This window comes from Tetrao urogallus (assembly GCF_951394365.1).
Source record: "Tetrao urogallus genome assembly, chromosome: 21".
Lineage (NCBI taxonomy): Eukaryota > Metazoa > Chordata > Aves > Galliformes > Phasianidae > Tetrao > Tetrao urogallus.
The window spans coordinates 5,267,914-5,291,737 of NC_136834.1; positions in this window are offsets into that span (position 1 = coordinate 5,267,914).

Sequence of the window (23,824 nt, forward strand, 5' to 3'; positions counted from 1 at the left end):
TCATGATCACTTCTATCTTAATAACCTATTCTGATGTTTGAAATTATTTAGAAAGGTAGTTTTTGCAGCTTATTTCTGTATTTTTTTTTAAACGTTCAACTTTTACCTGCATGGCTCTACAGGATTTTGGCTAAGCAGGGATCCTGTGGGTCACCACCCTACAGAGGTTGTTTGGATTTGCATTCAGTGCAGAAAGGCTGTGCTGGGACCTCTGAGATGCTCTAGCAGTAATATGCCTGCTGATGGTAGGATCCCTCTCACTACAGGGTAAGTCATAGCAGCACTGGATATGCCTGCTATTTAGAATATAACATTTTGCCTTTTTTTTTCTTCTGTCATCTTGATATCATTTTACAGAAGGGTGCAAGTGTCCAAGCATTTTGAGGCAAACTATTAAAACACCATCTAATGGTAAACTGTTGTGTTCCAGCAGTTATTAGGGTTTACATCAGGTTTAGATTACTTCTGTAGCTGCTTCTGCTTTTTCACAGATAAATACAAATCAGTGAAATCACTACAACCAATGATTTTTTTTAAAATGTTATTGTTATTATCATCAGTAAACACATTTCTAACATTACTGTGAATATGCTTACCAACAATAAGTCTTCTTGTTCTAGCTTTTCTGTGATTGCAGAATAATAGATAAGCCCTGAAGCGTTCATTATCAATACAGATAAGGCAGATGCTGCTATTAAGATACGTAAGTAAAATGAATAAGAAGACAACAAACAAGCTTGGATAATTTTGGGTAGAAATCTAATTGGGAATTATTCATCTATAAGGAGGAAAAAGGAAAGGCAGTGATGAGATGTGACTGGATAAAGAAAGAATGATGTTTACTAGAAAAGGCTGATTTGGAAAAATAGATGTGTGCTCAAAGGAGAAAGAATTCAATGAAAACTGGAAAAAAAAAACCAACCCCAAACTCTGATGACTTGTAACTATAATTCTCATTCTTTGAAATAATGATAATTGAAATTAAGTTCTCTATCAACACTACAGGACATTTCCTTTGTGATGGAGATAAATCCCTAAAGAACAGTGAGTGTACCGTGTCAAGTGTACCATGTTTGGGGTTATAGATGTTTTCCATTATTTTTAAAGGTCTTAGCCCTTTAAATGTTCTTCTTGTCACCTAATTAAGCCCTTTATTATGAGTACTACAGAGGTCTGCAGTACTCTGGTCGATGAGAAGGCAAGGAAATTAAAAGCAGAACACAAGCAGCAGCAGCAGCAGGGTGACAGATTTTCCAGGTCCAAGACCAATTCTCAAGGTTTCTCACAACCACATAACAATAAACTGTTTTCTGTCACAGTCCTAGAGACTATGAGTGAAGACACTGGTCCAACTTTGATGTTGTCCTGGTTACTGTAATGTGCACAGTGCAATGCCTAAGGTAAACAGATGAAGAAGTACGAACTGATTCTCTAAGATGCATGGTTAATCAGGTCCAAAGGGGCTCACCTAGCTGGGGGGTAATTCAAGATTTTGACTTTGTAGGTAGCTCTGAGAATCTTGCTGGTTAAGACCCTAAATGCTTGAAACAAATAAGTGTGGCCATGTTTCATGGGAGACTGCAACAAGAAAATCGTTTGAAGCTTTATCATGACTTCCATCTGCTGGCTAAGCTCCATTAAACTTGACAAGAACTTTTGAAAAAACCCACATTGAGAGTGAAGAACTGTGATGATGAGGAGAAAAAGACAATTTTAACAGCTTGTATATGACTTTCCATAAAATTCCTGTTTTTCCTTTCTGTGTAATTTGATGATAAATTAGGGAGAAGACAATCTAAGATTATTGCATAAAGTAGAAATATGCAGAATATGTTGTATTCTACTCCAAGGAACTTCACAGATCTGTTTCTATGATCTTGGGAAGGAAGCCAAAGAAGATTAGAAATACACAGAAAACTCTGAGCAATTGATCTTACTGGGAGGTTACACTGGTACCTTTTATCCTCCTTGTATCCAGATGTTTCAGAAAATGCCCAGAAGTGAAACACTTGTAGGTTTCTAGGAGATGATGGAGAATCATGCTTCTCCCTCCCTTCCAGACTGCTGTCAAGCCGTCTACCTTGCCTCCAGTACATGCCTGGAAGTTCTCTGTGGTGCTACAGACAGCCTGCCTCAGGCTTCAGATCTCAGATCTTACAAAATGCACACAAGAGTCACTGGAGTTAGCAGCTGAAAAGGAGCATCCTGAGGAAGAAATTGCATGTTGCAGGTTGTGGGTGGCACTGCTGAAACAGAACCTGTTAAGGACTGTGATGCAGCTGGACAATGCTGTGTTTTGGCTCACCGTTTGAAAATCCAGACTTTTAATGCTTTGAGTTCAGAGATGTCAGGAGTGGCTGCACTTCAGTGATGGCTAATGGGCTGATGGCATGCCTTGCAGATGGGCTTCAGTTCTGTGCTCAGCAGAAGGCTCAACACTGCTGCTCCAGCACTGACCTCCAGAAGCTAACGGCGGTCGTCCAGATGCTAGATGCAGCCCCTATCCTGTAAGGCATTACAGAACACTCCAAGATACTGTATTATCTACAACTGCTAAGAGGCTTGCGTTACTCTACCCTATTAACTACAAATCTGATGTGCTTTCCTGAGGCAGCTTTCGATGAAGAAAAATCCTCTGGCAATCCCCACCCCCTTCCAGCAGCCCTAAACATAAAATCTGGAACATGCCACTTTAAAACTAGCCTATTTAGGCCACAGATGCTAAATGAATTCAGCAGACAGACGGAGTAATGGAATGTCAGTGTTCCAGTCTGCTGCCTTGAAGCAATAGGTTTCTTTTTATTATTAATTTCTCCTCTCATTTTCCAATGCTGCCTCTGGGCTCCATGCTTCAGATGCAGTATTCTTGTCAGTCTCGCTAACCCAATTTGGAAATAATTAAATTTTAAAATATTAAAGGGATTATAAATACTTCCCACCCCACTTCCCCCGCCCCATTCCCTCTTATACTGTCCCTATAAAACTGCTGAATTTTGCTTTGGGACTTAAAAAGTGTTACTGCAGAATCTGATTTGTTACTGCAGTTTCCTTTGCAAAGGCTGGAGAATATCTGAAGGGAAAAAAACCTAACTGTTAATTCCAGTAAAAGGTGCCCAGAAGCCTTACGAGATAAAGAGCTTTCTGCAACCCTGACACCTTGGAACCTGCTCTTATTGCCACTGAAATTAACGTTAAGACTCGAGCTCTTCCTTCCTGTGAGATGTGCTGCTGGCTCCTGGTCAGCTCAGTGCCCATCAGAACCCCGAGGTTCTTTCTGCAAAGCTGCTCTGCAGCCGGTCAGCCCAGCATGTGCTGGTGCCTGAGGTTGTTCTTCCCCAGGTGCAGGAACAATTTGCACTCCCCTCTGCTGAGCTTTGTGAGGTCCTCAGCCCAGTTCTGCAGCATGCCTCACTGCCTCTGCCTGGCAGCCACTGCTGCTGCCTGGGGGTGAGCTCTGCCCACCAGCCACTTTACTGATGTTAAACTCTGCTGGCCTGGTTACACCATTTCTGACGCATGTAGTTTGCATTTCACTGCTGTGAAGATCGAGACAGGAAAGGGATGTAACTTGCCAGAGATCAAACAGCAAAAAGAGGCAGAACTGCAAAGGGTTCGTAAGAGCCTGGCACACAAAACCTGGAACACCCAGTCACTGATGTACCACTGCTTCAACCCACCTCAAGCTGCAGGCACCTGCTTGATCACTGCCTCATGCTGGTGAAAATAATGGATGTTTTACTTGTTGACTTCATGGTTTAAATAACTAACTTTTAATCTAATAAGGTAAAGCAAACTTTGGCATTCACTGTCAATTTCTTCAAAAGCCTAAAAGAAAAAAACAAAAAACCCAATGAGATAACCAAAAGCCAAAATTTTCAACCAAGTTTAGCATCCACACCAAAAGTCAGAATCCAAACCTCTCTGTTTTCGTTCTAACTTCTATGAAGAATATCTGGATTTTCAAACATTCAAGACCACGTACCTCTCATTGAGATCTATAACTTACATCCTTATTCTACACTCTGTTTCTTGATTACAATGCTGTTTTCATGTTGTGCTAACTGATAAAACCTGAAACTTCTGGATGCTGATTATCTGGACGCTGCAGACTCATAGATTTTTAAGGCTGGGAAGAACAGTGTCTCCTGCATAGCACATCCCAGTTGCATCAAGTAATAGCTTTTAAAGATATATATTTATGAGTCCTGAAATGGAAACTGAATCATTCTGATAATGTGCCTTCAGCTCTAACAATTGGAATCTTTTAAAATACAGTTCTCCAGGTTTAGAAAGGCAAAGTCACATTGTGGGTCTCACAGCAGATAAAGGTTTCCTCACTCTCAGGCATGTCCTCTTGCGCGTCCAACATGCTGCTGTTATTTTAAAGCTACATGTGGAGGAAAGCCTACAAAAGGAAAGATGAGACCATTACCAGCTCATCTCTGCCATCTTTGTTGCACATTTCCATCTTGAAAGCATTCTGTTTAGCTTCAGATCTTTCAGGGTCACCAGTGATTGGTTTCAGCAACTGTACTCCAGACCTCGCTGAGACTCAACCAATCTTTTTTGTTTATGGCTTCTATTTCCTGTATATTCTCCTCATTGATTGCATTTCCCAGATCTTGCCACATTTAGATGGACAACAAAAAGAGGAAGAAACGAGAGCAATCCAGTGCGTTATGCACTTTGTGTGTAACACATAAGCTGAGGTTAACCAGAGCGTGAGAATGGCTCTCGAGGAACTTAGACTTCTTTTTGCCTGGAGACGATTGGGTAGAACCCAAATTACCCCAACTTTGTCTCATGATTTGTATGGAAAAATAACCTGACACAGCTGAGAAAATCACAACCAAGGTCACTGTATCCAGGAGCAAAAAACATTCAACTTTTTTCTCAGTTGTATGACACTGAGAGAAGTAGTTTGGTTTGAGCACCGTAACTCAGAAGAGTAAAGTTCTGTTCCTCATTCTGTGCAAAATCATTGTGTACTCTTGGGCAAGGAACATTATACTGCACTTCTAGAAAAGCCAGGCCCTGGTATGCATCCTGTAATAAATGGAAATGTTGGCTCCCCATCATTTTGAAGATCAATGCCTTGGTAAATCCATTTACCTTCTTTAGAGTAACTTTTGTTTTGTGAGCATGCAAAAATATATTCTTGAGATTATCTGAATTTCTCAGTTCTCACAGAATTGGTCAATCTATATTGCTGTTTTTCTAGAATCAGTGTAGTAGTGTGTTCAGATTTTTTTTATTTAATGTAAATCCTCTGTGTTTTCCAGAATCATAACATGATAGTAGAAGTGAAGAGAGCAGCAGTGGCACATCAAAAGGACAGTATGACATTACTGTAGGCTCATGCAGTTGTAAAAGTATGAGCTAGTCTGTATCAAAATGAAGGATTTCCTAGGTAGGAGTCCCTGCATAGGCATACGACAGATATCCATTTTTTTCTGCATCAGGCAAAGAAGGGATCCATTATACAGCGAGCTATACTTGGGTTGAAGAAAAGAGCTTTTAAAAGATAGCAAGTGATGCCATACGTTTTCATTATGGAGCATGCTATGCAAAGATCTGGGTAGTCAGCTCCCACCAACCATCTGGAGAGAGAAGTCACTCAGATTTCAGTGCTGAACCTGCTGTGGTAGACAATCAGTGCCAGTGAACCACTCACTCCTCTCCCCCTGTCTGTTTTCCTGCCTTTTGCTGCAATAGAGCCTTAAAATAAAATAATCTGGCTACCACTTTCCAAACACCCGCTTTCAAACAGCTCAGCTTCCATCTGCAGAGTGCACTTCATTCATTGGACATCACAGGCCACTTCCAGGGAAAGAGCTACGCTGAAGGTCTGGCAAAACAGAAATGGCAGAGAGGAAACACACACAGGGGAAAGAAAAAGAAAAAAAAAAGCCTCATCTTTACTCAGCTCCTCATGGCCCTGTGTTAAACCCTAAATTTCTGTTTTATGTCACCCTGATTCCTCCCCAGCGCTTAATGCCTTTTTTGACTCCAGTTAAAAGCTTCCTGGGGCTGAGACCTGGGGAACCCAGCAAGCTCCCTGGGTTTGCCTTATGAAAAGTGATTTTATGTGCCAGGAAAGGTTTAGCAGCTTTGAAATAAAAGAAACTTTCAACCATGTTGCCATAAATTGCTTTGTTGCCTGTAGTCAGCAGGAATCAGTCTGAAGACTTCTGGAGCCTGAGGGTATCAATTGCTTTGTTTTTTCCCTCTATCAAATCTATCCTCCAGTGACTCGTGTTACACTGCAGGCTGCTCTGGGATGCTCAGCAGATGCTAAATGGGGCACAAGAGACATATCAAGCCCCTTGGCATGTATATATTTTTAAATCAAATAGGCAGAGATGGGCAGAAGAATCTGTGGTGGTGAATCAAATGTTCCTAGCCTGTTCTGCTGTATGCAGTCATCCTGCCTCCCTGTAGGACTGGAATGTAACTGAAGTGACTAAAGTCTAAATAGCTTGGGATCAATTGCTATAAGGCTTACTCATGTAAGTACCAGTTCCAGTGGGCTCCCTGGGATGGTTCGTATTATAGCAGGTCATTTCATGGATGAAGACCTATGAGGAATATTTGTAGGTGGGGAATAATCTAATAAGAACAGAATAGAGATTATGTCAATTACAGAAACAATTTGGTGCACATCAGCTGTGAAGAAAAAACAAGTAGGATGAGGAGTGCTGTTTCCACAGTAGCATGAGGATTACTAAACAATGTAATAACACTGGGATGCTCCTGTTTTTTTCCAGTCAAGATAAAAACTTTACCAAAGAAAGGGGGCTATACCTACCTAGAGGTTTATCTCTCTCGTATAAAAGAAACCTGTTTGTGAAGAAGAAACTGACCTAATTGAAACATAAATAATCAGCAATATGTATGGGTAGCATTTTTGTTGTCAATGATTATCTATAGAGAACATGGTACAAGCAATCTGAAGCATTCAAAAACCATAAAATATACAAAAAAAAAATTCTATTCTGGCATCTCTGTTGCTGAAGTTTGAGAGCTGCCTAGCAAAGCCCAGTGAAAGCTGGTGCAATGATTACAACACTAATGCAGCAGCTGGGAAAACTGTGTTCACTCTCCTTTGTCAACACAGATTTTCCATATGAGCTCTGCCAACTGATTTAGCTTTCCTGGGTGTCAGATTCCTATCTAAAATGCTGGAAGAACAATGCTCTCCTACTTGATGAGAATAAGGATTAGGGAAATACGCTACAGATTGTGAGACAGCCAGGGACTATAGTGAGAAACACAAAAGACCATGAAACAGACAGGGAGCGTTGCTTGGTTGAGAGCATGCACTGAAGAAATGGCAGGGGAAGGCTATCAGAGTCCAGCACTATGTGCTCTAATGCCACCAAAGAGAACGTGCTTGCTGTAAGAAGTATGAGACACCCAATTACACATATTGGAAGTTCTTTGCAATTGGTTGATATATTTGGTTCTGGAGCTTCAAAATCACAAGAGATCCTATGTATTTCACTGGCAGAAATAATTACTTACTCAACTAGAACTATGCAAATGAACTGAGGGACTAATCATCTCCCTAGAACTCCACTGAAGTCGGTGCAGATTTAGGAAGCAGCAACCCTAAGACCCTTAGATAAACAGACTGCTGCTTGGAACAACTTCATCACTGTTTCTCCTCCACTGCATCAGCTCACCTTGCACACTGGTGTCTTTTTACAGTAAAACCAATTACAGAGAGGCATTCCAAGAGTGATTACGAGATTGTGAGCATCTATCAGAATTTTATGTTCATAACTGCTTATTAATATTTTCCCAGTTATGGAAAATAGGGCACAATGAGCCAAGTGATCCTGGGGAACCACGCACATGAGAACTAACAAATAATCAAATCAATGACCACAGTGTCAACCTTGCATGTTGCACGTTTCTTTGCCTCCCATGAGCTGCAAACTTGGGGATTCAATCACAGCAGCCTGCAGACCTTGGGGCCCAGGCGTGGAAACTAAAAGGGACTTTGAGAGCAAGGACCACACAGTGCAGCCTGTCTTGCAGTCCCATTTCTCCTCCTTAGTTGACAGAAGCATCTAGTGCACTTGTGCTCTGAGGTCTATCCTATATAAATATCCCCAGGAAATAAATAAATGCCAGTGCACTTGTGCATTTCCCTCAGATATTCTTCTCCCAGCTGCTGTGCTGACAGCGCTTACCAGGAATCAGACATTTCATTCTGGTTTACTGTTCAGCTGGAGGGAGATGGCAACAAGATGCTTCTGAGGCAGGGAAGGAAGGGGTAACAATTTAATTACCAGAATATTAATCTGTTTATTTCAGACGTGCATGCACACATACAGAGGAAATTAATTCATTTTCACCCAGAAACTGAAGGAGATAGCAGAAGCCTGAGATCTTGTTCAGAGGAAGAGGCTCTGAGAGTTGAGGTGAGAGTTTAGGTTTTAATTCCATCCATAGGGGTGCTGAGACTAGTTATCCCTTACGAGAAGTAAAATAGAAGGGCATTGTCTTAGTGATTCAGTTTTGCAGCAATTCTGGCCATGGGCCACCTGACTGTGATTGTTTTGGGTCCCACAGGAGTCTGTGGAGGACAAATGATGTGCCCCAGGGCAGGTGGCAGTGCACTGTGGCATCAGTGGGAACGGAGGTAGACTGAGCAACTGTGACTAAGTACTGAGCTTGCAGACCTCTACTCTCTCAAAACCCAACCAGGATTATTGGTGTATCCATTTGTTTGAATCCTCAGTACTATTCTAATGCTATTAACTAAATGAAACCTATAAAATGGGTTTTATTTAATTATTGTATATCACTGTATGGATTTATGTCAGTCCCCATCCTACCTAGCAGTAGCGTACAATTCATTGTCCTGAACTGTCCAGAACAAAGCACACAACATCTGCTTAACTATGTTTACCTGCCTTGTCATCAAGATCTTGGGCTCTGACCCACAGCTCTTCAAATACTATTAAAAACACAATGAATTGAACACGTGTTGCTGAACAGGGACAGAAAGTCGGTGTTCTCTTCCATACTCTGTCTCTTACATCCTAGGAAAACTATCACCTTGATGCCTTGGTGATGTATCTAGAAGGATTTAAAAAAAAAAAAAAAAGCTCATTTTTCCTGAGGTTATGAATTTAATTATTGAAATGCAGTGGAATTTTCTGGGTCCTTTGGAGCAGAGGCACTCAGAAGACAAACAGGAGGATTACGCATGCAAGTGGAACTGTGTTCCTGTGCCAGAGCAGCCACGGCTGATCAATTCAGCCCAGTCTTTTAACCTTTGACAGTGACTGTGGACAGATGAGCATAGCTCAAGCTGACTGCCCTGGTTTTTGCTTGGCTTTGTGTCTGCGGATGGGTCTGAGCCAAGGAAAAGCCCAGCCAGCAAGATTTCTGGTGTTACATCCTTACAGTGGGTCACAAACAACCCTGCAATGCACATTGCTTCCTGGCACACACGCACTCCTCTCTCCCTGGAGACCATCTCTGGCAGACGTGGAGTCACATCTCACCAGGTTCTTGTATGCAGCAGACCTGTGCTCAGAATGGCTAGGTTTCAGGGCTGGGTCTCCAATGGGAGGCAGACCTTCTCAATTTAGCTCCCCGTTAATTACTGCCAGGTCATCTGGTTAAATCTCTAATAACAACAGACACACACATTTAATTTCTATTGCAATCTGGATTCTGCTGTCGACATCAAGTTTGCTTGCCAGTGTTTATCACTCCCCCTGGCCCTCAGACTAGGCTGCACTTTAACTGGAATATATTCAGACAATCAGAATCGATGGAGACTTCCCCATAAAACAGGCACCCGTTCTCATTCACAGCTGGGGTCAGCAGCACTTTGTCTTCTGCCACCATCCTGCCTTCCTGCAAAACTTTAAACAAGCCAGTATCAGTTTCACTGCAGTTATGCGTGGTAAATCATGGCTGGGTTTGTGAAGTATTTTTCTGTTCTGCCCATGAAATACACCCAGTATTGTAATGAAATGGTGCAGCACCTCTGTCCAAGTGTGGGAGTTCAGGCCTATTTCAGGTCAAAATTTATGAGCATTATGAAATTCTGTGTGTGAGTTTAGGACAGATATAAAACTGGAAAGAAAAGGACAGAACAGATCAGAGTTGAAGTATTTCAGAGCAGTTGTGTGGTACCTCATGCTGGAGACAAGATATGAGAATCAGAACTAGGACAGTTTGGTTGTAAACGACCCCAAGGATCGCTGTGTCCAAACACACTGCTTGGTTAGGATTTGAAGGAACCAGCCCATGTGTCCTGCCTGTACCTCTTGCTGTCCTTGTACCGTGACCAGTCCTCAAACATTCAAATACGGAACTAAGGCTCTTCTTAGTTTCTTTCTGTGCATTGTGTTCCATGAACTAAAAATATAGGTAGAAAGAACTGTTATATGCACTAATATGGCTTAATGGACCCGATATTACGATTTTTGCCAGAAGACCACACTACAATGCCTCAACTGCAGCATAAGACTCTTTTTCTTTCTTTCTTTGTATTTCTTTAATCCTCTTGCTCCTCCTACCTGGATCACATCCTTCTGATCTGAGAGCTGACCCCAGCTCAGACTGAATGTATGATACAGCCCTCGGTTGTGGCCCACTCCCCTCTCCCTGAGCAGAAACCGTGCTGTGTTTACACAGGGATCCACGTGTTTTGCCTAGTGCTAATGAGCTGGCCTGTGTTATCTCTAATGTCATTTTAAAATTAAATTAACCCCAGACTGTGGGTGTGTGTTTGCATGGCGATAGGAGCACGCAGGGAAGGAAGTGCTTTGGGTGCACGCGGGGAACCTGCAGAGCTGCTCCACCAGTCTTGGCTGCTCTGGTTGGCACCACCCCGGGGGGGACTGTGCCCGTGCATCACAAATTTGCTTTTTGGTTCCCCTTCCACCCACCTCCGAGCTGAGCTCTTTGCCAACTCAGCTTCTGTATAAATCAAAGGGAAATATTCTCCCCCTCCTGCTTTTTTTTTTTTTTTTTCCCCTTCTTTTCCTGAACAGATTGGATGTCATTATGTGCAGCTGAGCTCACTGCGCTCGGGCGGGGGGTGGGGGGACACGACAGGAGGAGAGATGGGAGGAAGAGACGGGTTTAGAAAAACTGCTTACAGTCCATCAGAGGGGGAAAGCAGCCTCCAGCTACAAGGAACCAGCACTTCACACACTGATTTACGAGGGAAACCCAGAGAGCTTTAATATTTAAAAATAAAATAGAGTGTCAGGAAAAGGGAACTAGAAGGGAAAGGATGTAAACCCAGCTGATGGAGCAATGAGTGGGCATTGCAGGGTGCTAATGGAGGAGCTGGGTGGCAGAACACCTTCTCAAGCTGTCTGGCATCCTGGGAGTGCTCAGGGGGGATTTCTAGAGTGCGTGCAATCTTACAGACATTAGTGTGCAGGCTGCAGTGAATACTCCTGATCGTTATGCAGAAAGGCTTCCAGCTCATCTTTTGCAGAGTGAAAAGCACCCCTCTGCTCCTCCAGCCAAGTTCACCACGCAGTGTAATTTCCCATCATTACTGAGGGGACTGCTAGGTGAGAAAAAGGGAAAAAGAAAAGGGAGAGAAGGGAAGGAGGGTAAAAAGGGAAGGAGAGAGAAGGGAGGAGAAGGGGGAAGGGGGAAGAGAGGAGGAAAGGAAAGAAGAGAGTGGGAGAGAGAGGGGAGAGAAAGGAGGGAAAGGGGGGAGAGAGAGAGAGAGAGAGATTGTGGAGGGGTGCGAGCCAAATGCATGGCATTCAAAAGAAGCAGCTTTCAAAGGCTTTGGCTGGGATGCAGATTTGCAGAATCTCTGGACCCATAATTCCCTGGCATACAAAGCATGCTGGAGGCATCAATGTGCCCAAAAGGGGCTTGCAGAATAAACAGCAGATAAAAAAAAATAAAACAACACAACAATCCTATGAATTAAAAATGAAGGCAAGGGAAACAGCTGTACTTCCAATCTGCAGGTGACCTCATTGTGGAAGCTCGGCCATAGCGAGGCATGCTCATGTCCAGTAGCTCTGAAATAATAGGTATTGACAATAATAACCAGGAGGAAGAATACATCCCCTATCTATATTAAAGAATACGTAATTGCCCATCTCTCCTGCCAGCTGTATTTTAATCCAGAACTAAATTACTCTGAACATTGTTATAAACTTTTATGATACGGCATCTCCTAAAACCTCAACTGACTGCTACCTATTGTGCCTAGTAGCAAAAGATAGATTGTTCTCGCTCAAGCTAAACCAGCCACAAGGAATGTTATCCACTGAGGTTTGCCCAGGATCCCAGAATCTGTGGCAGAATACTTATCTAAAGGAGTCAAGTTTGCATGTGAGAAACAAAGGAGACCCCTACCTCGTCATTCAGTTCATAGATTTGGCTTCCCAGTTAATAATTATCCCCAACTAGTATCCTCAGTAGGATACCACTCTGCTAAAGTACAAAGTAGTGGAAACTTCCTATCCTATGACATCAGATAATTAGAAATAATGTAACAGTAGTGAATAAATTATATTGACTCCACTTTGCAAATGGCGAACCCAAGTCAGAGAGCAGCAACATTTCCTTCAGTGGAATTCAAAGGGAGAAGATGGAAACAGGTTTTACACAAGCGTTGAATGTTACCAGAGCAGAATTCTTCTTTCCTCAGCATCACTGATATTCCTAAGCAACTAATAACTGAGGATGAAAAATAATGGACAAGAACCACGCTAAGCTGAGACATCTTTGACTCTGGAGAAAGAATGTAAAAGAATTTGCTGACTAATAAGACCATATCATTTTCCAAGGGTTGGCCATTCAACTGCAGTATTGAAGTCAGTATAATGTTAAACCCAGCATAAAAAAAAGATAAATTTTAACAGCCCTCCAGCAGAGCTGCAACCTCTCTTTTTGTTTTTCTTTAGAATATTGTTTATTAAATTTGTTTAAATTTAATGGGCTTGTTTCCTTTTGGCCTCGAATATATGTATATATATCTTCTACCAACAAGAAGAGTAGGGCAGGAATACCTACCACAAAGATGACACAGAAATCTCAAGGGGACTGAAATGTTGGCCACAGTGTGCCATAGGTGAACCTACAAGGTTTAAAGGCCCAGACTTCTCCCTGACACTTACAAACTTACTCAAGCAGTTGAACTGGATGATCCAAACCAAAACATTTGAGCTCTCCTCTCAAAGCATCCTGAAACATTTTACAAACTGATCACCATACCCAGGCCCTGGGAGACAGAACGGACGCTGATACGAGCAGCACCAGCAGCAATGAGTTCCAGTATTCCAAACTTCCAACTTCTGTCACTTGTTATGAAAGGAAACAATCCCACAGTAAACCAACACAAATCAAGCATAGCTGCCTACACCCTCGCTATTTGGCTGCACTCCACTGAGCTGTCTGTCCGGACACTCATGGCAATGTGTGGTGCAAGGGATGCAGACCTACAACAATGGATTCCCAACTGGTTTTGCCCGCTGGAGATAGGAATGCCTCAAAATGCAGTGTTCAGTAATTGCCATCTTAAACGCATGCTATGCCATGACCTACTCTGGGATGAAATAAAGCAGGTTTTTTGAAAGCCCACAGCCTTATTGTTCAATTTTAGAGCAGAACATGACAAGGAATTATAAACCCACATGGGAATATGGAACAAAAGCAGTCATTAAAAATTGTTGGTGAATTGGTAGGTTTTTATTAGAGATAATTCCTGCGCTATTTGAGAAAAATCAATTACTACTGCAGTTCTTGTTTGCAGTGCAGAGAATGGAAATGGTTTTGCTATAAAAGAGGCCCTGATTCCTTCAGAAAATGACTGTTCTCACTGGAGAGAAGCTGCAGCTCTGTCACACGGGCATTAAAAATAGTCAGAGATCACGTACCACCAAGCAACAGTAATTTGCTGCTACCAAAATAGTTTACAGTATTTAAAAAAAGCTTAATCTAGAGATAGTTCTCTTGGCAGCGCAAATCTTTCCAGTGCCAAAAGAAAAATAATTTGCATTGGTGTCAATGGTAATACTACCATGTTGCTTAACGCTCCAGGAGATGCAGCCAGCTCAGCACTGCTTTCAGAGAGAAAATCTCTGAAAATAACATGGAGAAGAAAAGAAATCCACATTGCAGTTGCATCAATAACGAATCTGACATCAGCAGGTGATGAATCATTCTTCAGATGAAGAATTTATCTAACGAAACATAACCCTGTTTTGTTGGTGGGCTTTTGTTGTTGCTGATTGTTTTAGAATTTCAATCTCTTGTTAACAGCCCTCGAGGAGTTAAGTTTTCAAGAGTATGGTTGCCTCAATACTATGCTCTCAGCTGTGATCAGCAGTATGTAACAAAAAACACTACTTAAATGGATATTTTTTTTTAAGTATTCCCCACTGTAAATGTGTAATTAATTAGCTTTCCCCTCCCCCTCTGCTCACACAATCAGACCCTCAGGGACTCTCCCTCCTCTTCCTATCAAAGTCAGACGGTGACTGGGAACTGAATTATTCATCCAGCTGTAGGTGTAGCATCCATTTAAGTGATTTAAAGTTTAAGCACTCTTGCTGCTGTTTGGCAAAGAGAAAAAGTTTAAAGAGAAAAGTAGAGCCCAACAGGAATTTTGGAAGTTCTTTCTTTTCCTAAACCACTTGTTTGACTGCAACATCAGTGCAGGTTTTTGTGAATTGAACCTACTCGAATGAAAAAGGAGGGCTTGCAAAAGCAGCACATAAACAAGAGCACCTGTCACTCATTAAGAAAATACTATGATTACAAGCATTAGTTAAAGCTTTTGTTCCAGTATTTCTAGTTGAATATTCTTTGCTCTGATAGCTAAATTTATGCACACTTTACTGGAAACACATGGCAAGTGAATTTCTTATTGACAATCACAGAAAATCACATTAAGATACCTATTTAGTTCTCATTATCATTGTTATCAGAGAAACTCACGCTAAAAATTATGTTCATCTAGTCAACGAACAAATTAACCATAATTAACAACACTCTGTAGCACTTCTGATTAGATCTGAAAGTACTTCAAAATCTTGAGTTTTCTGAACATTTCTGTGCTGTCAGGCAGTGCTATCACTCCTGATGGAAAGCAAGGGCTGCGAAGCACAGTATGTAATTCTATAAAATGCGCTGCATTTTGGGGAAGGTCTCTGTGCTCCTAGCAAGCACTGCAGTGGGAGATTTGGCATTCTGGCCACAACCCTGACCTAACTGAAGAATCAAGATGCGTTCTGGTCTGCAGTCTCAGGCTGGCCTACAGCTGAGGAGAACGGTGGGTGTCCTCGATGTAACACAGAGAGCCTGGGATGGAAAGAGAAAAGCTGGGTGTGCAAAACTGGAGCCTGACACTGGAGTGAGTGCCACAGTCACTACGTAACAGCTAGATCACAAACTAGAGTCTGTGTTAGATGTACTTCCATGCAACGTGATGTGTCAGCTCAAAGCAATTCAAGTAGTGAATACAAATTCTGAAGACTGTGATTGCATGAAGTACCGTGTTGCCAGTACTTAAAATTTTATTAGCAATACCATAATATGTGCTATTTTGCTTGAAGATGCAGCTGCCTGAATGTCATCTGAATACCTCAGCCTTTATTAAAAAGTGTTCTATTTTTAAAGTCATGATTATGCCACTCATGATTTTGAAGTACAGGCTTGTGCCTTTATTAGGATAAGATCGGCAATACTGATTTTTGCCAATGAAATCCCAAAATACCTGAAGTTATTTTAAGAAAAGGAAATAGGATTCCTCCTCTCTTGCATTACAGAGTCCATTGTACACAGGTTGAGGAATGCAGCCACAGTGGCGGGGGAGGACATATTTGAGGCAGCACCAAGAAGAGGCAGAAGCCTTCAGCAGCTCTGTGTGATACTGATTACTTTGGGCTACTCTAAGTTCAGCAATATTCAAGGCTACCTCAGTAAGACCTCTGGGCTCTAGAATGCAGAATGGATCATTCTGGTAGAAGAAAATGGTTGCTGAAAGCTGCTGCATTTCCTCTGTTGTTATGAGAACCGGAGATGGCGCAGTGCTGAAACGCCAGCCAGGAGCCAGCAAGGATGCAGCACTGATTGCACACACGGCACAGTTCAGTACCTCTCTGCACCACCAAGGCTCAGAAGCCTGCTCTTGCCTTTCAGATGCTACTCTGCGATTGGTTCTACCCACACAAATCTCGTTGTGAAGTCTTCTATTGCTGTGACTCTTTCTTGATCTGGATTTGAGTGGCATCATCTTCTTGAGTAGAAGCACCACTTGCTTAGAGCGGAGTTTTCCTGATAGTTTTCTTTCTATGAATTGCTCCATCAAAGGACTGTCATAACAGACTGTTTGCCAATTTAAAATCCAACAGTTTGTCTGGTGTAAGTGTTAAAAATGTTGTCTTGACAGGTTGGTTTTTTTGTTGTTGTTGTGTGGTTTTTTTCCTTGCATTAAGTGATTTTTTTTTTCTCTTTGCTCCTACAGAATGCTAAGGCAACTGAATCATTTTAGTAATTGAACCTGCCTTTCTTTTTTTCACCCTTATGTATATACACTGCATGTGGAACCACGGTACCTCTCACCACATATTAAAGGCTTTATCCCCCTTTTGCATTAAGAGTTTCAACAGCATAAATCAAGAGCAGCTTCACAGAAGCCATATCAGTGTAAAAGCCTGGAGACTGAAATAAGAATCAGGCCTCCAGAATATGCAAAATAGATGATAAAGGTTCACAAGAGAGAATTCTCTCTGCCTACAGCATGGGTACACATTGGTGTGTGCACGTGTGAGTGAACCCCTATCAACTCAGCATGTGTGATGGCTGCATTGAGCTGTAGATGTTCTATTTTCAGGTTCTGGGGATGGCTCACGAAGCAGGCGCTGTCTCAGCCCCATGCAGCACGTGCCTTCCCTCTCCCCAACCCTGAGCCATGCTGGCTGCCCTCTGCCCTCCTGGCAGGGCTCTGAATGGTGATGCCTTCACGCTTTTTGCAGTGGGCTCTGTGTGTGCTATTTCTTTTTAAATGATTCATGACTCCCACTTCTCACTTCATCTGCCTTTGTTTTCCTCTGCAGTGCAATGTGTCTGATAGATGGCAAAACGTGCTGTGCTAACGCCAGCACTGTGAATGGTTGTACATTAATGTCAAGGTAACAACGTCTGCAGATACAGCACAGTGATGTAAATGGACTTGAGAGGGCTTGGATTCTTCTTCTTTGGCCTTGTAAAATTATACAAAACAGGAACACAAGCAGCCTCCACACTGAATCATTTTTCCTTTGGAGAGTTTTCTTGCTTTTACTAAAGTCCTTCTGAACTCATCTTTAGTAATAGCTCTTCCCAGTCCTTTGCCAAATCCCTACCTCCTGTGACAATAAAATCCATATGTCAACCAGTATTTTTCTTCACCATCTCTCACGCATCTTTACAGAGAATCAGCAACTCTCTTTATGGATGGAAAAACCAAGGCACAGAGCCAAAAAACACCTTGGCTAAAACCATTCAGCAAGCTAGTGTAGAAGCTAAGAATAAAATAACAATTTCTCAGTGTTTAGTCTGATGCTCTATGAATTGGATTGCCTCGCACTGAGAAGGTGCTCAATGATCAGCTTTATTTATATATTCACTATTCAGATATGGCATGTTCTCACATCTTTTATTTTCCTATTAATAGCTATAGAACATAGCTATGTTGTGGATCTTCCCCCCCCCCATTTCCTTTGGTACATTTGTTCTATAGCTATTTGTGTGGAAAACAAGCAATTTCTGCTCCACCTGCTTGTAAATACAATGAGAGGGAGAACACTGTGTTACAGCACAGCCACTGCCTTAGCAACAGATTACAGCATCACTGGGAAAGGAATAGAGAAGTGCCCTTTATCTCTCTGAGAAGCTGCAGCAGGCAAGTTCTGCCATTAATTGTATTTCCTGCAACCTCTCCATTAGCTTCAAGCAATCAGTAGTTGTAAAGAAAGAATGTAAAAACTGAGAACCAAGTTTACCCCTGGAACTCAGAAAAGACTAAGTGAGGATGGTAAGAGATGGCAAACAAACAGATTGGTTTCCAGATAGAATATGCAGACCCATATTTGAGCACTCAGTTATGGGGTATGAAAATAACTCACTCCGGCTACTTAACACGTTGGTCTCAGAAAGTCTGGTAGGACACCTCTCAGATCAAAGTATAAGAAGGGATGAAACCACAGCCCTCTGCTGTCATTTTACTAGAAGCTCATACATCTGGAATCAAAGACATGAGCCCTCCTCTCCCTTGTGAAAAGATGCATTTCAGTTAAGTGGAACATGTGAGTAACACTTTTGGTTATGCCAGTCAAAACACATTCCCATCATGTGAATCCATCACTGAAGTGACAGGGTAGACTGCACAGGTTATGGGGATCATCTTCAGGAGAGAGGAGGAGGAGAAGTAGAACATGGCCTATAAAGATTGATCTGGCAGCAGTCAGTAAGTTTAAAATGAAAGCATGATCCCCTACATTTGCTCTCGTTTGTTATAAGGATGGCAATTGTGCTACTTGATTCAAAAGTGAGCAAAAATAGAGAACCATACCTTCCACTCTGGATTTCAGAACTGTGAACTAACAAACCAGAACAATAATAACAGTGAGTTATAGAAAAGGTCAGTAGTGCTGACGAACAAAAAAACGAACAGATTATTTATTTGCATTTTCTGGGGATTAGGTGTTTCATTAAGCTGTCTACCCATATTAGAGAATTAATCCTATTATCTGTCTAAGGATTTTGATGCCAAAAAGAAAAGGTCTGGGCTCACAGCTTGTCTGGTCATAATGTGAAACAAATTATGAAAGAGGTAAGAGGAAGTATTTTTCTATGCTCTAGTTTTAATGTGAGAATATGAGCTGCATAATACAAAAAACAAAGGCCTTGGGAAATGTGGCTGCAAAACTTCTTTGCAGATGATAACAATCAACTGGAGGATGCAGCCACTTTAGTAAAGTCATACAGCAGTGACAAATGAAAAGATTAAGTTGTTATCTAACTTTCAGACCTTTACCCAGTCCATTATGTCACGTTGATTTCTATGTTGATTTCTATCTGATACACTCGTGCAGCACGAAAACATGAAGCATCACTCGCAAATCTATCACACGAAATCTGTTTTTTTAATAAAATACCTCGAATACATTTCTATTCATGGGCTGAGAATGGCATTTTGCCTGCTCACAAGGACATTAGGGCTGTCTCACAAGGAGAGAGATGTCACATGGGTAAGGATTTGCATGGGCAGCCTACATAACTCAGCAAGTGCCATCTTTCTGGAGGAAGTCCCTTTTCTGACGCATTGACACCACCTGTCTCTTTACACTTGATGGCATCTGTTGGCATTTTTTATGTGCCAAAGCATTAATATCAAAACAGTAGAGGAAAGGAAGATACCAAGTTCTTGGTTACTTACATATCTTAGACATGACAAACACCAAGGCCATACTGCGTCAGGGGAGGCCACTAGCATCACCTGTGGAAGCAAAACATAGGGGACAAACAGTCATACATTTATCTCCACCATCTAATGTGCCACTTAAAGAAATCCGAGCAGTGGGGGATTTCAATTCTTTGTCATAGCGAAGATGGTGGAGGAACACAAATTAACTTAAAAATGAAAAAGAATATAATGCCAGGATCAGGTACCAGATGGGTAGTACAGAAATCCTTGACTTGTCCCCAAAAATGGCAAAGCAGACAAGCTTTGCTGACATTGCTCAGTCAACCATGAGCAACCACCAAGAAGAGGCAGATGGTCATTCCACCTCCAAAACTATTTGGACCTTGGCCTCTGCTGGGAATGCATGTTGAGGTGCCAATTATTAGCACTTTGAATAGTGGCTTTTGTGACCCAGACAGCCACTCATTTAATACTGCATCAAGATCCATAACATTTGTTTCACAAAAAATACAAGACACCAAAAGTTTTGATAAATTTTCAAAATAAAATAACTATAAAATCATGCAAATACCTTTATAAAAAGAAACAACAGAAAAGGGTAAGTAGAACAAAGTGACACCATAAGTAATAATAATTACAATAAGTTCTAATGAAGAGTCTATAAACTGTTATTTGATTCTCCTTCGCTGTTTTAACAGTAAGTGGAAACAGTTCAGAAACCCCTCATGCACCTCTAAACAATGAATAGGATTTTAATGGAATATCAGAGATTTAGACAGGTGTTGCTGTTGTCAGCTGGCCGTTCTGAAGCTGTCTTTGCATTTTCTGGTAATCCATATTAAGGATTGATTTCAAATCCAGTTAAGTCCACAGGAGTTTTTGGACTGATGCAGTTGACCTCTGTGAGCCCTGGACATTAATGGCTGTAATAGCCTGAGAAGTCTTCTGTGATTTCTGCAGTCAGTGAAGGCTGACTGCCATTCATGTTTTAACTCAGTTTTATGATTGCAGTGTTATTTAACTGCCATGAGTATCAATGCACTTTAGCCAAAACTGAAGTCTCCAACTGTACTACAAACAGGTAAGATTGCTCTCCCCCCTTCCCATTTGTATTTTACAGATACATAGAAGAATGCAGCCTCCAGTGTTGTCAATATGGTTCCTTTCAAAAGCCACTAAAGTTTGCAAAAAAATTAATGAAAGAATCTGAAACAGACCTCACATTCTGGTGCCACCTGTCAAGCCTGTCCTTGTGTGAAACTGCTGAATAAGTCAACACTCCCCAGTTTTTACTTTGACAGCAAGGCATATTGCAGTGTGCTGTACTTGGGGCTGCACCTTAAATCTCTCTGTGAAATGAAGATGCTATAGAAAGTGGCAGTCCTTTTATTAACTGGTTCCCCGCACACTGAGATCTATGTGGACAATCTATTGATTTATTCACAGGGTTTGACAATTTGCTTTTGACAAATAGCATGCAGAAATCTTGACGTCCATTTGCTCAAGAGATCCTGCCTCTTCCTGTGCTGCTGCTACAGATAGGGATGCCCTGAGGGTGACTGTTCTGTGGAAGGATCCATCCTCTTCCAAGCACCAGAGTAACACTGTTAGTTGACCTATTAGGCACACTGCAATGCTGAGTGGTGTAAGATTTTCCTTTGCTCGTTCTGGGCATCAACATAGTGACACTGGCATGGTTGGAGAATGTACTACCGTGGGATTAGGAAGCCCATCGTGTTAAAATTCAGAGTGGAACAGAAGTTCAGTAATACAGAGGATGTGCTGACAGAACAAACATTTACGAGGAGATTTGAGAAGAAAACCTCCCTCATCTGTTCTGAGCTATCAAACCCAGAGTGGTCATTAGCAGTGCAACAGCACAATCAAGCTACTTCACAAAACAGCATAAATTCATTCTGAACAGGACACCGTAACTTCTGCAAAGAAACAAGGAATGCATTAATTAATAGCTTTAGTCATAGTACTTCTGTTGCTAGAAGATGTTGAGACAAATGAGTAAACAGAAGAGCCTTGGGAATGTCACAGTAATTTAAAGTACATAAACCTTCAAAGCGCTGCCTGTGATAGAGTGATACATTGTCTTATAATTGGGCAATTGCTTTCATTCCATGATATAATTAGCACACAATTATGGTTATGTGAAAAATAGTTCCATCTCCCTCCTTTCCAATTTGTGCCTACTTAATCTAAGTAGAAAATGCATCTTTTTTTGCTACACCACAGTAGGTGTATTTTATCTTTTCTATTCAGCTGCAATAACAGCCTTTTACCTGACCAATGCAATGTTTAAATATTCAAGACAGGATTGAAATCATGCCATCCGTATAAAATATTTGGTCTCATTATTTTTTTTCCGCAGCCTAAAAATATACATACTGCTGTGACAACAGAAAGTTAGGTGACTCATAGCACAAGCAGTAGTAATCAATGCAGCCAGAACTGCAGCAGAACTGATATGCTGCAAGCACACTGCATGTGCTCTCTGGTTAAGGCTGTGCCATAAAGGCCAGTTTTGGCTACAGCACTTTTTCCTGAGGGCTGCTGTGCAACCAGCAGGGAACAGTGAGGAAATGTGGGGCTCCAAAGGGCCGAAATCTCACTAGGGATAGATGGAGACAATATGAACAGATCTTCCACTGAATTGTATCCCAGCTGTTTGGCTACCAGTGACATTCCTGGCGTTGTCCAATCTTCTTAAGCTGTTAGCATTCATAAAGTGATCATTAGCCACAGAGAAAGGGCAACTAGCTGGGAAAAAACGACCCTTTATCCATACGTAGACCTGCTCCAAGCTACCCTATTTTTCACACTGTGAGAGGGCTGGGACAGGCCTTTGCTAACAGAGAAAGTTTAAATTCTCTGAGAAGTATGAGTTTATCATTGTATCTATGGACTTTGATAAAAAATACTATGAATCTTCTAAGGAATTTTGTTTGGTGAGATTTCCAGTTCTGAACACTTAAATGGGTGAAGTGATCTGTGTCAGAATCCAAATGTACACATGCTGTGCCTGACCGAACAAGGATCCTCACCCCATAGCGGTGAACAGACACCTCTGACTTTCTAGAAGTACATCCCCACTGCTATTTGAAATTCCACAATGGTATAAAAAAAGAAGCATCACAGCAAAGAACAAACCAGATTGACTGAAACCTGTATGATAATGTGGGCTTAAAAATGAACTGGCATAAGAATCACATCGATGTAAATCAGAACTGAAGGGTACAAACACACTTCTACCCAACTGCATTTCTGCAAGCATAGGCAATTCTTTCTGCACAATACATTATCCACAGATATTCCCCAAACTATCTCTTCTCTCTGCAAATACATCTGTGTGTATCAATAGATGCTCCTTTTTTCCCTTTAACAGTTACTTCCCACATATATTCCTAGAAAGAGGGAAGGCACACGCACAAATTTAAGGGCAGAAAATGCACTGCAGATGGAAAAGAACAACAATAGAAACCTCTTGCATTTTCTCCACTCGCTCCTGTGGGATATATTTATCTATGGGATAAGCTTTACAAACTTAAAGTAAATGAAAAAATATCTATTTTCATAACATTTGGGAGAAAATGCATTTTAATGGCTAGGGAAAATTGCTACAGAAAAATAATAGCAGCTAGTGAGTTGAAGGAACTATATTCTCAGTGACAAGCAACAACAATAGAAGCTAATGCGAGTCATTTGCAGAAGGAAAAGTGAATAGCTGTGGCATATTTGCAAAGAATATATGGCAGTTTACCAAAGGCAAAGCTCCAAGGAATACCAGCTGGGACATAAGAAGGGAGCTATCAAAAGAGGAGGGAGGTATAACAGCATCATGGAATGGTTGGCACCACTTCTTTAAAGCATTTCATTAAATGAGACATAGCTGCTCAGAGACAGTAAATCAAGGTGTTGGTGTCACTTGCTGTGGCTCGTGGCAGGTGGCCAAGGAGTGTACAGAATAGAAGCACATGCATGCATGTGTTTTTAGCATGTTTCCAATTGGCAAATGCACCACCTATTAAATCAAAGCAGTGAATGTAGATGTCACTAGTAACCAGTCTCCTGCTTGATCAGAAACCATTTACTTCTAATACTACTAAAAAGATTCAAGTCTAAGTAGAACAATTCCATTTGTGGAAGATTACATCCTACTGGCTTTGTACTTTGACCTTATCATCTACGACAAGGATGGCCTGTTGTTTTGTGCATCAGCCTTGCATCTTAGCAACACACAAGGCTAAAAAGCTTAGTAAATAAGAAGGCATTCAAAATGCCATAGTAACATGCCATTTATCCCGATGCCTGCAAAAAGTTGATTTCCTTGTTTGGAAGTTGCCTCTGCAATAAGAAAAGTACAACCTAAATTTTGAGGAAAGATCAATACAG